The following is a 13,563-nucleotide window of genomic DNA, read 5'->3' as shown; positions in this document are numbered from 1 at the left end:
ACAATGTACACCTTGTTTCAAAAAGGTTGAACGCATTCTTTATTGCTGTTTCGAGGCAAAAATTTTCTAAGTCCAACTTCGGGTATCTTCGGAAAAAAGTAAACCAAGTAACATAGTGATTATTATGTTTAAAATATAACATCTGATATAGGTATTCACAGCATGTTGATATTGTATATGTGAATGTTAAATAAAAATTAAGAAAATAATATCATAGCAATAAATAGGTTATATAGTGTATTTATTTGCAGCTATTTTTCATACAGAGGTTACTTCTTCTCAATTTTCTCATTACAGCAAGTGATGTATGCTTTCTGAAAGGTAAAGAGACTATGCGGGTATAAACAGAAATTATTATACAAACTCTAATCTTGGTTACAGACACAAAACTCACGAACCCCAAAACCATCTAAACAGGAAATCTACGAACACGAAGTCATGTCTAAGAGACTTATTTATACTTAAGAAAGAAGGCAGAATAGGATTTCTTTCCAAAGGATTTCAGTTCAATAATCTGCAATTCTTTTGTATATGAATGTGGTCTCTTTCTCTCCGCCTCTTATATATATATATATATATATATATATATATATATATATATATATATATATATATATATATATATATATTGTGCGTGTATGTTCCATCATGTAAACAAACTTCTACATATAGTGCTTACAGTCTAAAAAAAGAGTACTCTCGGGGTAAGCTATTGGGAGTTGGAGGGGGATATATATATAAAGTAAAAGCGATCGATATTAGTGTCGAATCCATAGTTCTCGTTGTTGTAGATATTAATAATTACAACTCCGATAGCGTTAAAGTCCAGATTCAACTCGCATCGTAAAGCTCCTTTGTGGTTAAGCGTATAGCGTACACGTTTTCGGCATGGGAAACCCAGGTTCGGCCCCCAGCGAGAGCTCATGCAGTTCGGATTCTACGTTAATTAGTAGCTGCACGTCTCATATAGCCTCACTGCTGACGGGACGTTAAACTCAAAATCAACTCAATCGATTCAAACCCCATCGTCATGACGGGCGATAAAGAATGAAAAATAAAATGTCTCAAGTGACTGAGGTTAGTGTCAAATCCATAGTTTGGGTTACAAGCTATTACAGTTGCAGTAACATTTAATGTCACGTTTTGGTATGACCGACTATGTCACCTGGATTTTGAATTTACAGGGGCAACATCAAAAGCGTTGCTCACACAGCTCTAAGTATTTTAATGTATGTATAAGTGTATGTTTTAGCGAAACTCCGGAATGTCTGGAGCAACTTTTACCAAACGTGGGAGACATATTACTTTCAATTTAAGAAAAAATATTATGGAAGTCAGATACTACAAGGAACGGAAGTTGGGAGGAGTGACATGTAAAAATAGTGTAAAACGACTTATCGTAGAGTGTTATCCATTGTTTTCTGGGTCGTTGAGATGAATAGTAAGGCACTCAATGGCGTTATATCCAAATTCGTCCCCATCTTCATAGGATGAAGGGCTCGGAGATATGACCAATAAAATGTAAAAACTTGCTTAAATATTTGTCGAATTGATAGTTTTCTGTGGTCGTGAAAGCGTTTCTAATAACTTTGGAATGTAGTTTGTACCCACTTCAAGATGGGCTTTTTAATCGTATCAATTTCTCACCTTAAGAAGAAATTACCATCTCAACTAGTATACCTATAAAGCCAGCCTTTGCAATCGAGAAAAAAAAATGTAGATGTATGTTTCGTCTTTTAAATGATATACTACATGTTAAAACCAGAGATTGAGTGGATCAATTGGGTCAAGATGTGTGAATGGGTCAGTGGATCGTGGGTCAACAAGACATGATCCACTGCGAAACACCACTCACCATGACTCACATTGGCCCATTGATCCACCGACCCATTCTGCTCAATGCTTTCTAGATAGCATTTTCTGAACACTGGTAAGTTTGTCTACGTTTTACTTCCAAGACCTCAATTTTTTTTTTTTTTTTCATTTGGTTCTAATGAGAAAAGAATAATACAGGTCTTTTTGGAAATGAAATGAAATCTTTCAGTTTTACGTCCCATGATTATGTCGGTTAGGCTAAAGGAGACGGTGAGGATGAGAAGTGAATGAAATGGTGGAATGATGAAAGGAGGAGGAAACGGGAGAACCCCGAGAAAACCCACGAGCACGGTATTTGTCCATCACAAAGTTCACATGGCACGAGCTGGGATCGAACCACGGACCCCAAGCACCGGAGGTGAACGCTCTACCACTGAGCCACCGCGGTGCCTCTTCTCTTCAGTACCATTTTAACCAGAGATGGTGTGGGTCAATGAAAATTTGATCCAGGACACCATGACCCACTATCACCCACCACCCAAATGACTCATTGACCCAGTCTGACCCACCACCAACTATGAACCACTCTGAACCATTGTGACCAACTCCGACCCATGAAAACCCATTGCCATCAACTCTGACCCATGATCCACGTCCTCCTCTCCATTGACTAAAGAGGTTACACTTGTAATAAAACAAGACTGTGAAATTACCACTTATCGGAGTTTGAATTCCTACTGTCAATCGCTCAAGCACCGCTCTGTTACAATACCGGTGGATCTGACCTTTACGATATACAATGGTAAAGTGTTTCTCATCTTTCGAATTAAGATGAATTTAAATTTATCATACATAATTATTTCTTTGTTGGCTTACAGATACATTTCAGTAGAAAATAGGATGAAATTTGAAAGTCTCAAATCAAGATAAAGTAGACCAACGTAAAAAAAAAAATGAAAAAAACTATTTTTCCATATAATTAAGCATGCCGTACTAATTGAAAAATGCCCATGTAATTAAGCTTGGAATACAAATTTTATGGCCATTTTTCTCACAACTTATGGCTTGATTGCCTTATGCTCTGAATGCTCCATATATTAAACACCAACTTCAGGAATTATTATAATAGAAAGCAGTGGGTATAAAATGCGAAGAACTGTAGTTTTCATTACTCAATTTGTTTCTCAACTAATATCAATCGTTTTCGATTATTTTTGCAAATCAACCCACTACCAATTTCCAATATATAGAAAATCCCCCCCCCCCCCGCTCGTAAAAGAAAATTTTAAAAAATGCCAGGACACGTTCTGTTTATTTTTAATAAAGAGTTATATACTGAATTTCAGCTCTTTAAGTTAAACGGCTTGTGAGATACTCAATTTTTCGCAAAAATTCGAACCCCTACTCCCCCTAAGGATAGGTATTAGGGTGTATAAAAAAACGGTTTTTTTTCGAAATCTTGTTACCCTTCGTTGCCATTTTTGGCCAAATGTGGTTAATAAAACAAAAAACAAAAATCAAATCGATACATCAATGTTTTGAGGTTCCGCCATCGGCTTGAATTTTTTTTAAAAAAATGATCAAATCGTAGATTTTTTAAGACACGAAATGAAATATTACAACTTTACACTATGTTTCACTTTCGTAGTAATAATTGTTCTCCAGACAGTCCGAATATACTGTGAAAAGATTCAAGACTCTACTTCAGTTTTTGAGTTGTCAGCATCCCTCTGAACTGTGGGGGAAAAGTCAATTATCGTGTGTATTAATGTGTATTTGTAAAAGAATTCGCAAAAACATTTAAACATGTTAGTGATTTTTTTTTTTTTTTTCAAGTATCAGACACAATGGAGTCCGAAATCAATAAAATTAAAAGTATTCCAGTTTTCATACATTTGGAAAACGCATAATATTTTAAAAGTTGCAGAAAACTCACTGAGATACAACATTGTAGTTCCTGCAACACTTAACTCATTTCCAAATAAATTTATAAATTTATTACATTGGCAATAACCCAGAACTCACCACGATGAAGGTGGCTGCAGTTCGAGTTCCGTCCTTCCTCCCACTCTTGGACCTATCTTTAATTTTGTAGTTGCAGACTATATTACTGGTTCTCAAATGATGTCTGATATTTATCTCAATTACTCATTTTTAATTTGCATTCTGATTTCTTTGTGAACTGTGGTATCCGCTCCCGAGATTTTGAATTTGCCAAAATAAGTCCATGGTTAGCGTCTGCACCCCACACAAAACTAGCCTCTTCTGTCACTAATTTTATCATGCGCTCTACTGATTGAGTGGCAAGGAAAACTTGTTACTTATTCACTTGCAACTGTGGCAGTTTTTATGTTATGTGCAGCTCATCCTTGCTTAGCTGTTGCGTTAGTAGTGGCTCCGTCAAGACACACTCAGACCAGTTTATCATATCAATGTAGGTTTTCGCGTCTAATTTGACCTCAGGATCTTTGAATACTCTCACACTGACAGATAAGGATAATGTTCTTGTTTTCAAAATTCTTCTTCAACCAAGTTTTCTTATGTTCACATCTGTGTTCAATATCATTGCCCGAAGTAAATTCTCGGGATAACTAAACCATGCATTTCGTATTATCACTGGATCTATGATTGATTTAGTATTTGAATCCATAGATCTAGAAAATAATATAAGTTTCCATAAATGTTTAGCTCCTCGTGTGCACGATGGTTCACTTTTAATATAGAAGCGTAAATATTCATTATGTAGGAAACCACAATATTGAGCTCTTTTGACTGGTTTTCCGTTCCGATGTAAAAGCAAGCGCAAAATTCCACTAGCCGTTGTCACCCACCTCGCCTGATGTAGATTTCCTTGGTCCTCGTTTAAAGTTTGTTCAAATTGCTTTAAATGTTCTTTTTTTTTTTTTTTTTTTTGTTCATTTATACCGCTTCATAAGCCGTTTTGATTCACTTTTTTCTAATCCTCCTATAATCTTTTCCCTTTGTCTTCTTTGATCAAGACTAAACGGCACTTCTAACTTCGACATTCGTCTTTCTTTTTTACATTTACAGTGAATCAGTGGATCAGCACATTTACACCAAGCAATATCAAATAAGGTTTCTCTGGCAAATTTGTGAAGTTGTACTATTTTAGTGTCACATGTAGGGTTGGATTTTTTCACTGGTTTTAGGAGCTGATGAACTTTTCATGATATTGAAGAATTAAGGCAACAATTCATTGTTGACTTACATTAGCTTTTCACATATAGATGACTTCTTCCAAACTTGAAATTTTTAGAAGCAACTATGTAAGTAATGTCATTGGCTGGCTGATCTTTTCTAGAACCGGAATTATTCTTTGTTTCCCTTTTATAACAGGAATTGTTTCAGCACACTTTCTATTGTAGGCAGTTGAACACAACTAAGCTCCTCTGGAGACCCAATAACATCGTGAATAATGTTTTTTGTGTCCTCTGACTGTAATCTAGTCTTATTCTGAAATTCCATGTTGATACAAGCAAAACAATTGCGCACTCACAAACTTATATGGAAAAAGCCACAGGCTTGTACCCAATAGGATCAAGCAAAAAAGATTATCATGCGTCAGCGCTACCAAACTAGCAAAAGCACAACACTTAAATGTGATATCACCTCAAACTGATTGTTATGTTTGAGCATGGCAAGTCTATTTGTTTCGAAAATTGAGTTGCAGGGAAGGCAGATGCCACACAAATATTGTAAATTTATCGATTTTCCCCCCAAGTCAAAGAGATGGTGGCACCTCATAAACAGAGCTAACGATTTCAAATTTCTTTTTTCATTGTATTTGAGCTATTTGGAAAACAATTATTACTAAGGGAAATACTTTATGAAGTAATAAATATTTCATTTGTTGTTTTAAAAATCTACGATTTAGTCATTGTATTTCGAATTTCAAGTCAATGGTGGCACCTCAAAAAATTGAGGTATCGATTTGAAATTTTTCTATGTTATATTAAACACATTTGGCCAAAAATGGCCACTAAGGGTAACACGATTTCGAAAGAAACGTTTTTTCGATACACCCTAAGTATTATAATGAAAGTGATACGCATATGATAACTTCCAAGTTGGGATTGGGGCCTGATTATATACCAAACGTCATTTCATTTGACTTTGCAATTTGACCGTGATGATCACGCAGACATAGTTACTTTCAATTTTTTATATAATAATTCATATATTACAGGTGATTCAAAAATATTTTTTCCAGCAGTTAGCTCCTCTAAAAGCTCACAGGCTGCCTCTCAAAATCGAACTCCTATTGCTATTGCCACTCTTACAATTGCAAATACCAAAATCCAAAACTGCCTGAACTAAAACGTAGACAGGCTCACCCGTGTTCAGAAGATGCTGCCTACAATGCACTGAACAGAATGGGTCGGTGGATCAGTGTGAGTCACGGTGAGTGGTATTTCGCAGTAGGTCACGTTTCACTGACCCACTCACAAATCTTGACCCATTCATTTCACCCACTTATCAACCGACCCATTGACCCACTCGATCTTTGATTTTAACATGTCTTATTTCATTTAAAAGACGAAACATACATCCTCACAATTTTTTCATCGATTGCGAAGGTTGGCTTAATATAATAGTTGAAATGGTCATTTCTTCTCACGGTAAGAAATTGATATGATTAAAAAGCCCATCATGAAGTGGGTACAAACTACCTCCAAAGTTATTGGAAACGCTTTCTCAGCCCCGAAAACTATGAATGCGACAAATATTTCAGTAATTTTTGAGATTTTATTTTTAGCTCTCCCAGGCCATCATCCTGTGAAGATGGGGATGAATTTGGATGTAAACTCCATTGGGAACATCACTATCCATCTCAACGACCCAGAAAATTATGGATAAAACACTAAGATCAGTCGTTTTACATTATTTTTACATGTCACACCTTCCAACTTCTATAACTTCACACTACTACAATATTTTCTTCTTAGATTGAAAGTAATATGTCCCCAAAGTTTGATAAAGGTTAGGCATTCCGGAGTTACGCTGTAATATTCATTTATACAGAAACCTTAAAATACTTAGATCTGTGCGACCAATGCCTTCGATGCTGTCCCTGTAAATTCAAAACCCAGCTGAAATGTTCGTTCAGAAGTGTTGCTATTTATCTCGTTGATAACGAAATTATGGACTCTACACTAATATCGGTCGTTTTGAATCATTGTATATGTTACTCACTTCAACTCTCCTTATTAGATGTGTTAGGGGATCTTACTCCTACTGGAAGTTGAACTTAAACTCAAAGGTAATCAGAACTGCCCCCAATGACCTTGGGGACCCCGAAAGATATGGATTCGACACTAACATTGGTCATTTTCAATTACTTATACATGCCACAATCTCACACATTCCTTCAGGGTGCTAATGGGGGCTTAACTTACATGGCATCTGGAGTGCCACTCTTTATCTAAGCGACCCCCAAAATTATGGACTCGACACTAATGTCGGTCTTTTTTTATAATTTTGATGTCAGCCCCGTTCATTCTCCCTAGGAGAGCAAACGGATACTGCCACCGCTAGGACTAAATTTGGTCTTAAATGGCATTAAAATTTCTACCAATTAATTTAGCGATCAGTGCTACATTTAGAAGCTCGGCGTCCCTATGCACTTTTGCTCTCGGCACCCCCAATAACTACATATTTCTCCGCCCCTTGATCTCTAACTTAAAAATAAAACTTAATTCGAATATACTTAACTAGTGAATTTATTATAGTTAAATACCACTCACTAGATGCTATAGCTACAACTACGTAACAAAAAATAACAAATGGGAAAAATGTTCTGTTTCTTACGCTATCATAAACATATTAGAATAGTAAAAGAGGATTGTTTATGAAATAGTATATTTGCTCTTGATTTTTTAAGTTTTTCATACGAAAAAAAATTAAAATAATATTTAATTTTTAAACTGCGCTCTTCAAATATGCTGCCCTCTAGGCATGGGCCTAGTTGGACTAATGGGAAATGCGGTACTGTTAGCGGCGCTGAAAACTTATGATTCGACTCTATTATCGGTTGATTTCGACATTTTTATGTCGCTACGTAACCACCCTGGGTGCTAATGGGAGCTTAATTGGACTTGAATTGAAAGTAGAATTATTTACCTAAGCGACCACGAAACTATGGATTCGATATTAATATCGATCCTTTTCTAGAATTTTTGATATGTATCCCGACAGTACTTTTTTCCAGACTGTAAGAAATATGGTTAAAATTGCTCCAGACATATCATAATTATGTTGAAACACACACATACATCCACTTTTATATATATAAAAATACAGATATAAATACAGAGTCCGCGAGCGAGCGAGAGTGACCCAAGGCATCACCACTTCCACATTGCAAAAGCATATATCAGGTATTGAAGTGAAAATCTGTATAAAGACTTTCTGCTGTGGCGTGCTTCATAAGGACAATTCCAGTCTGCTCACGTGACCTTTGGGGTTCATGAATTTCTTGCGAGCGTTCCGACTTTGAATTCTCTGTTTATACCCTCTGTTTATGCATCGAATAATTTTTCAAGAACATAAATGACATGCTGTAATATTGTGCAGTCGCCCCTTGTCGGTCTGAGAGCTCAGATGATGAGTTAATGATTGACGTGTTTGGGGATGTCAGATCCGACAAGTTGCGCCCAGGATTTTGTAAATATAGAACTTAACAAAATGTGAGGTACGGGATCTAACCTGGGTTGCATTTAAATGAAATCCAACACGTACAAAAGAAACAGACTGTGATGTTAAAGGGGGTGAAAAGGGGCAAGAAGGGAGTAACTTTCGGGATAGGTTAATCTACTCGCACTTACTTGCAGGTCTGATCGTTGTCCTCTCCACGATTCCTCCAACGGGCCTACGTCCGTCCATCCCTCTGTTTGGCTGGCTGGTCGTTCAAGTAACCAAAGTTAAGAGTCGGGGAAACCCGGACTGAGTAACCAACTTCGCGAAGACCGCAACTTTAGACAAACTTATAACTTCTTCTTAAAAAGCAACACATCGTCGTTGAATCAAAGGTGTTCTCTAAGATAGAGCAAGGCTATCAATCGTCAATTTCAAATGTAGCTAGCGGTCTACCTTCTATCTCGTCCCTCGCTCCATGTCGACTGTCCCTTCCGATAGTCTCTCAATCCATTTTGTCTGGCGTTCCTTCCGGGTTCATATCCTCGGTTATTCACTTTGATTTGTGTCTCGATGGAAAAAGTGCATGCTCGTAGATTAACCAAGGTAAAGTGATGATAGGAATGCGGACGGGGAAGCAATCTGTTATTTTATTAACTGAAAAATTTACAACGTAAGAAATGAATGGCAGACAGCAAAGGCAAATGAACTTAGAAAAAACAAGTCGATAGGTGATTTAATTTGAAACGAATGATGATGCTTTTGACTGAGATGTTCTTTTAAAATAAAATGTCCCATTGTTCAAAATAAGAAACTTTTCCATATGTCCAAATACACATATCTTCACATCCCCCCCCTGAAATCAAAGTCCCGAATGAAAACATTTCGGAGACAAACAAAAAAAATCACTTTTTAGAATTTCTGTTTAAAAAAAAAAAAAACTTAAGCATCTTTGTAGTTTCATTCAGTCTTCATGATAAAAACACAGCAGCAAATATAATCTGAAAAGAATCATATGATAAGAAATGATGAGTACAGCAGAAATGTTCACACACTAACACAGTTGACAGCAGAACAGTCAATGCCAAATGACGTAAGCACAGCAACGTCGATCTTGTAAACACAGCATCACTAAGCATAAAATGTAGAACTGGAAATCACAGGTACAATGTCCTTACACATCACTTAACTGGAAAGTTCATTCAGTACAAGTAGATTATAGGAGTAGGGTAGACAGGTATATGATAGTAACATCACAAAATTTAGGGGATACAGTCAATGACTGCCCAAAACACGTAAGATATGAGAATAGGGACAATAATTGGATAAAATGATGGAATGAATAAAAATCGACGAAAAATCAGGGGAAAAAAAAAACAAAAGTAATAACTAAACCATAATCCATACGTATATATCTATATATAGTAAATAAAACTCCAATTCCAATAAAATTGTAACTCTATAATCAAAATTATCATTACGCGGTAGAAGAAAAATTAATCTAGCTACCCATAGAAAGAACAGATGAAACAACACAAAAGAATGTTGATTTCAGGTTTTAGAAAAACGAATTGTGGAGAATTTAGTTCCACAATGACCGACGTGTTGGCAGAGTTATAGCCCTCTGCACTGGCTATTAAAAACCTCAAAAGAAATCAACATGACAGACTATCACCAAACATATTCCTAAATCCCTAACTAATTATGCGCTAAAAGAAAAGAAACTTCTTTCTTCTTATATGAAAGTAAAAGTACGTATACCCACAGGAAAATGTGGAATCAAGTCAAATCTTCAAATATACAAAAGTATATATCAAATAAGTACAAATCTTCGTCATACATAAATCCCAAGTCATCTTCATGATGAAATACACAAATTTATTATATACACTGCAGGCGATGAAAAATTGATCATTCCAAAAGATCACTAAAATCACACAAGAAGTTATAACAGTGTATATTCCTTTGAAAAGAATACATTGACTGAGTATATTCCCAATAACTAATAACAAATCGTAGGATCAAATCAAAAATCCAGGGAAAGAAAAAAAAACTGCATTCTTCTTTACATCCACATTAATATCATAAAATGCATCTTGAAAAATGCAAAAAACGTAAGAATTCCTTCTTCATCACTATCATAACATAGATAGCAAACAAATATAAATTCATAGTTGCGTCTATCTCCCTAGTTTTCTTCTGCTAGACATAATGTATCAATAAGATGTTGATTAGATGACCAAGAAAAAGAACGTGTTCTACAAAGTTAACCAACAGTTCTAAGTGACTGAAAAAAATGATGTCTATATGAGTACTCCTTTTTCTCCTTATCTTCGTTGTAATTGTTATTGCCGGCAAGACTTAGAAATACAAACAAACCAAAACAAATTCCATAATGACATGGCCAGTGTCAAAACAAAATTCGTCACCAACTTCACAGATGTTCCTAATCCATCAAATCTTCCTTTGAGAACCGTCTTTTTTTCCTTCTTTTTTTTTTTAAAAAAAAAACTTCATTGCAGAGAAACAGCTTCCACTTCTTTTCCTTCTTCCAAGGGAAAATACACAGGTAAAAGACGCTGATAGAGATCCCAATTCTCCTTGTCGAAAATACACAATACAATACGGTCTACGTTGTCCACATGATCCTCTAAAAATTTTCGTGTACTCAACAATGCAATTCTCGCAGCAGGTTCCTTAGGGAAATGAAATGCACCAGCAGCGATGCAAGGAAAAGCCACAGTTGAAAACTGATTTTTCAACACAAAATCAAAACAATTGTTATAACAATTCTCCAAAGTCTTCTTGTTCGCATCTCTGGGACCACACGTCAATAATACATGATCAGCGGGGAGATTATAGCCTGGAGCAATCTTCACTTGTCCTGGTTTTAAAGAACGTATTTTCTCACAATCTTTACGAAATTCTTCTCCTGCAGCTTCTTGGATACTTCTATCTGCTCCTCCTAATGGAATAAGTAATTCATTCGTGGGATTGACAACGGCGTCAGCTTTAATCATAGCGATATCTCCTCGAAAAACACTGATTTTCTTGTTGATTGCAGAATTGGCACCAAACTTCGGTTTCAAACTGGAACAATTCTTCCCTGTTTCAGCCCAAGTAGGTAATTGGTTGGCAATCACAACTTCACGAAGATTCACAGATGGAATATTTTCTTCTTTTTCTATCATGTTTACCGCAGGATTAAAAATAATCTCATAGAGTTCTTCTTTTTCTTTCTCTCTTATTTCTTCCTTCCTGTTCTTCGGCACAGCAGGCATTCGCAGTAGCATCCTCGACAACGTCTTGTATATCCAAGTCAACATTATCTTCTTCTTCCTCTCCCTCGTTTTCCTTCTCCTGTCTCTCGTAGTACTTCTTCAATCTTTGTACTGCAATCGAATCAACCTTGAATCTTCCTCGTGCAGTCTTGAACTTAACAAAATAGGAATTTGGGTGGTCAATATCCTGAATTATTCCTGGACCAAAATAACGTCCACTGAAAGCTCTGGTGGATCCTTTCTTCATGGTGCTGTCCAAAATCCATACCTTGTCTCCGACTTTGAAATTGGGTTTCGAATGACGTTTGTCATAAAATTTCGTTGCCGTCTTATGTCTCTGGAACCATTTATCATGGGCTTTGTCTCGTATTTCTCCAAGTTGCTGTAAACGTTCAGCATTGTCCTGAAATTCACAAGGGGTGTCCAAAATTGCTTCGTGTAGCATTCTACATCTGAATCCATGCAAAAGTTCAAAAGGGCTGTATCCAGAGGATAAGTTAACAGTTAAATTGTGGGCTAACACAATAGATGGCAGCAGTTCGACCCATTTTCCTTGATCTTTATTACACAACGCAGATTTCAGTCTCTGTTCAATGTTTCGGATAGCTATCTCAGCAGTCCCGTTAGCGTAATGAGCTTGAACATTTACAAATCGAATCTTAGCTCCAATCATTGCACACAACTCCTTGAATAGGTTACTTGTAAAACATGGACCTTTGTCTGTGACTAATTCTTTGAAAATACCGTATTTCAAAATTACATTTTCATAAAGAAAACTACTTACAGAAGACGCTGTTATATCTGCTAATGAACCACAGATAGTATACCGAGTAGCTGCATCGACTACGACAATCAAATACTTGTGTCTCAAAATATTACTCGAGGAGTACACCCCTCCAATGTCTACAAAAATGCGATAGAAGGGCGGCACTTGAGGATACGTTTGCAATGTACCATAAGCAGAACCAGGTTTATTTTTGCTGGACTGGCAAATTAAACATTCTTTGCATTTCTGATAAATATATTGTTTCATATTAGGAAAATACACAGATTTCACTAAAAGATCATATGTCTTAGAAAAACCTCCGTGACTTGAACCAATGGCAGAAGTATGAGCCGCATCAAAAACTTTGTAGCGTAATGAAACAGGTACAGCAACTAAAAATTTCATACCACTAGATGTTTTTTGTTTTCTATACAAGATTCCTTCTTTAACCGTGAAATAAAAGGCCTGTCTTTCAATTTTGGGATTTTTCTTTTCCTTGTTTTCTAACCAATCAAAAATATCCTTATAAAACGGGTCCTTCATTTGTTCATCTCTGAGAGAAGGCTCGTCACTTAGCATATTGTTACACTCTGTAACAGTGGAAGAAAATACTCGAGGGTCTTCCTCATTTTGTTGCTCATCAGAAATGTCCCTGGGGGCACGAGAAAAACGTGAAAGTGCATCGGCTTCTATGTTAGATACCCCAGATATGTGTGTCACAGTAAAGTTATACTGTTCAATAAAACTAAGCCACCTAGCAAATTTGCCTACATTTTTCGTCTGCTTTAAGAACAAAAGACTCTTACAATCGGTTTTCAAAAAAAAGTGACGTCCTAGTAAAAAATAACGAAAGGATCTAAAGGCATATATGATACTCAAAAGTTCAAGTTCATAAGGGTGTCTAGACTTCTCGCTTTTATTTAAGCTACGGCTACAATAAGCAATGGGTGCTAACTCTGGGTCATCTGGAGAGGATATAGGTTGTTTGAGCACGGCAGCCAGACCGCGAGTTGATGCATCACAGAACAAGTATACAGGGTGTTTAGG

At 36.4% G+C, this 13,563-nt stretch overlaps 1 protein-coding gene across 14 annotated transcripts in view; it reads left to right on the top strand.

Moving 5' to 3' along the window:
- Positions 1-13,563, top strand: part of Itpr (Inositol 1,4,5,-trisphosphate receptor) — a 281,735-nt gene that overhangs the window by 244,160 nt on the left and 24,012 nt on the right. The window lies entirely within an intron of this gene.

This window comes from Thermobia domestica, chromosome 6 (assembly GCF_964235325.1).
Source record: "Thermobia domestica chromosome 6, izTheDome1.hap1.1, whole genome shotgun sequence".
Taxonomy (NCBI): domain Eukaryota; kingdom Metazoa; phylum Arthropoda; class Insecta; order Zygentoma; family Lepismatidae; genus Thermobia; species Thermobia domestica.
This window is presented reverse-complemented; position numbering and strand designations above follow the sequence as displayed.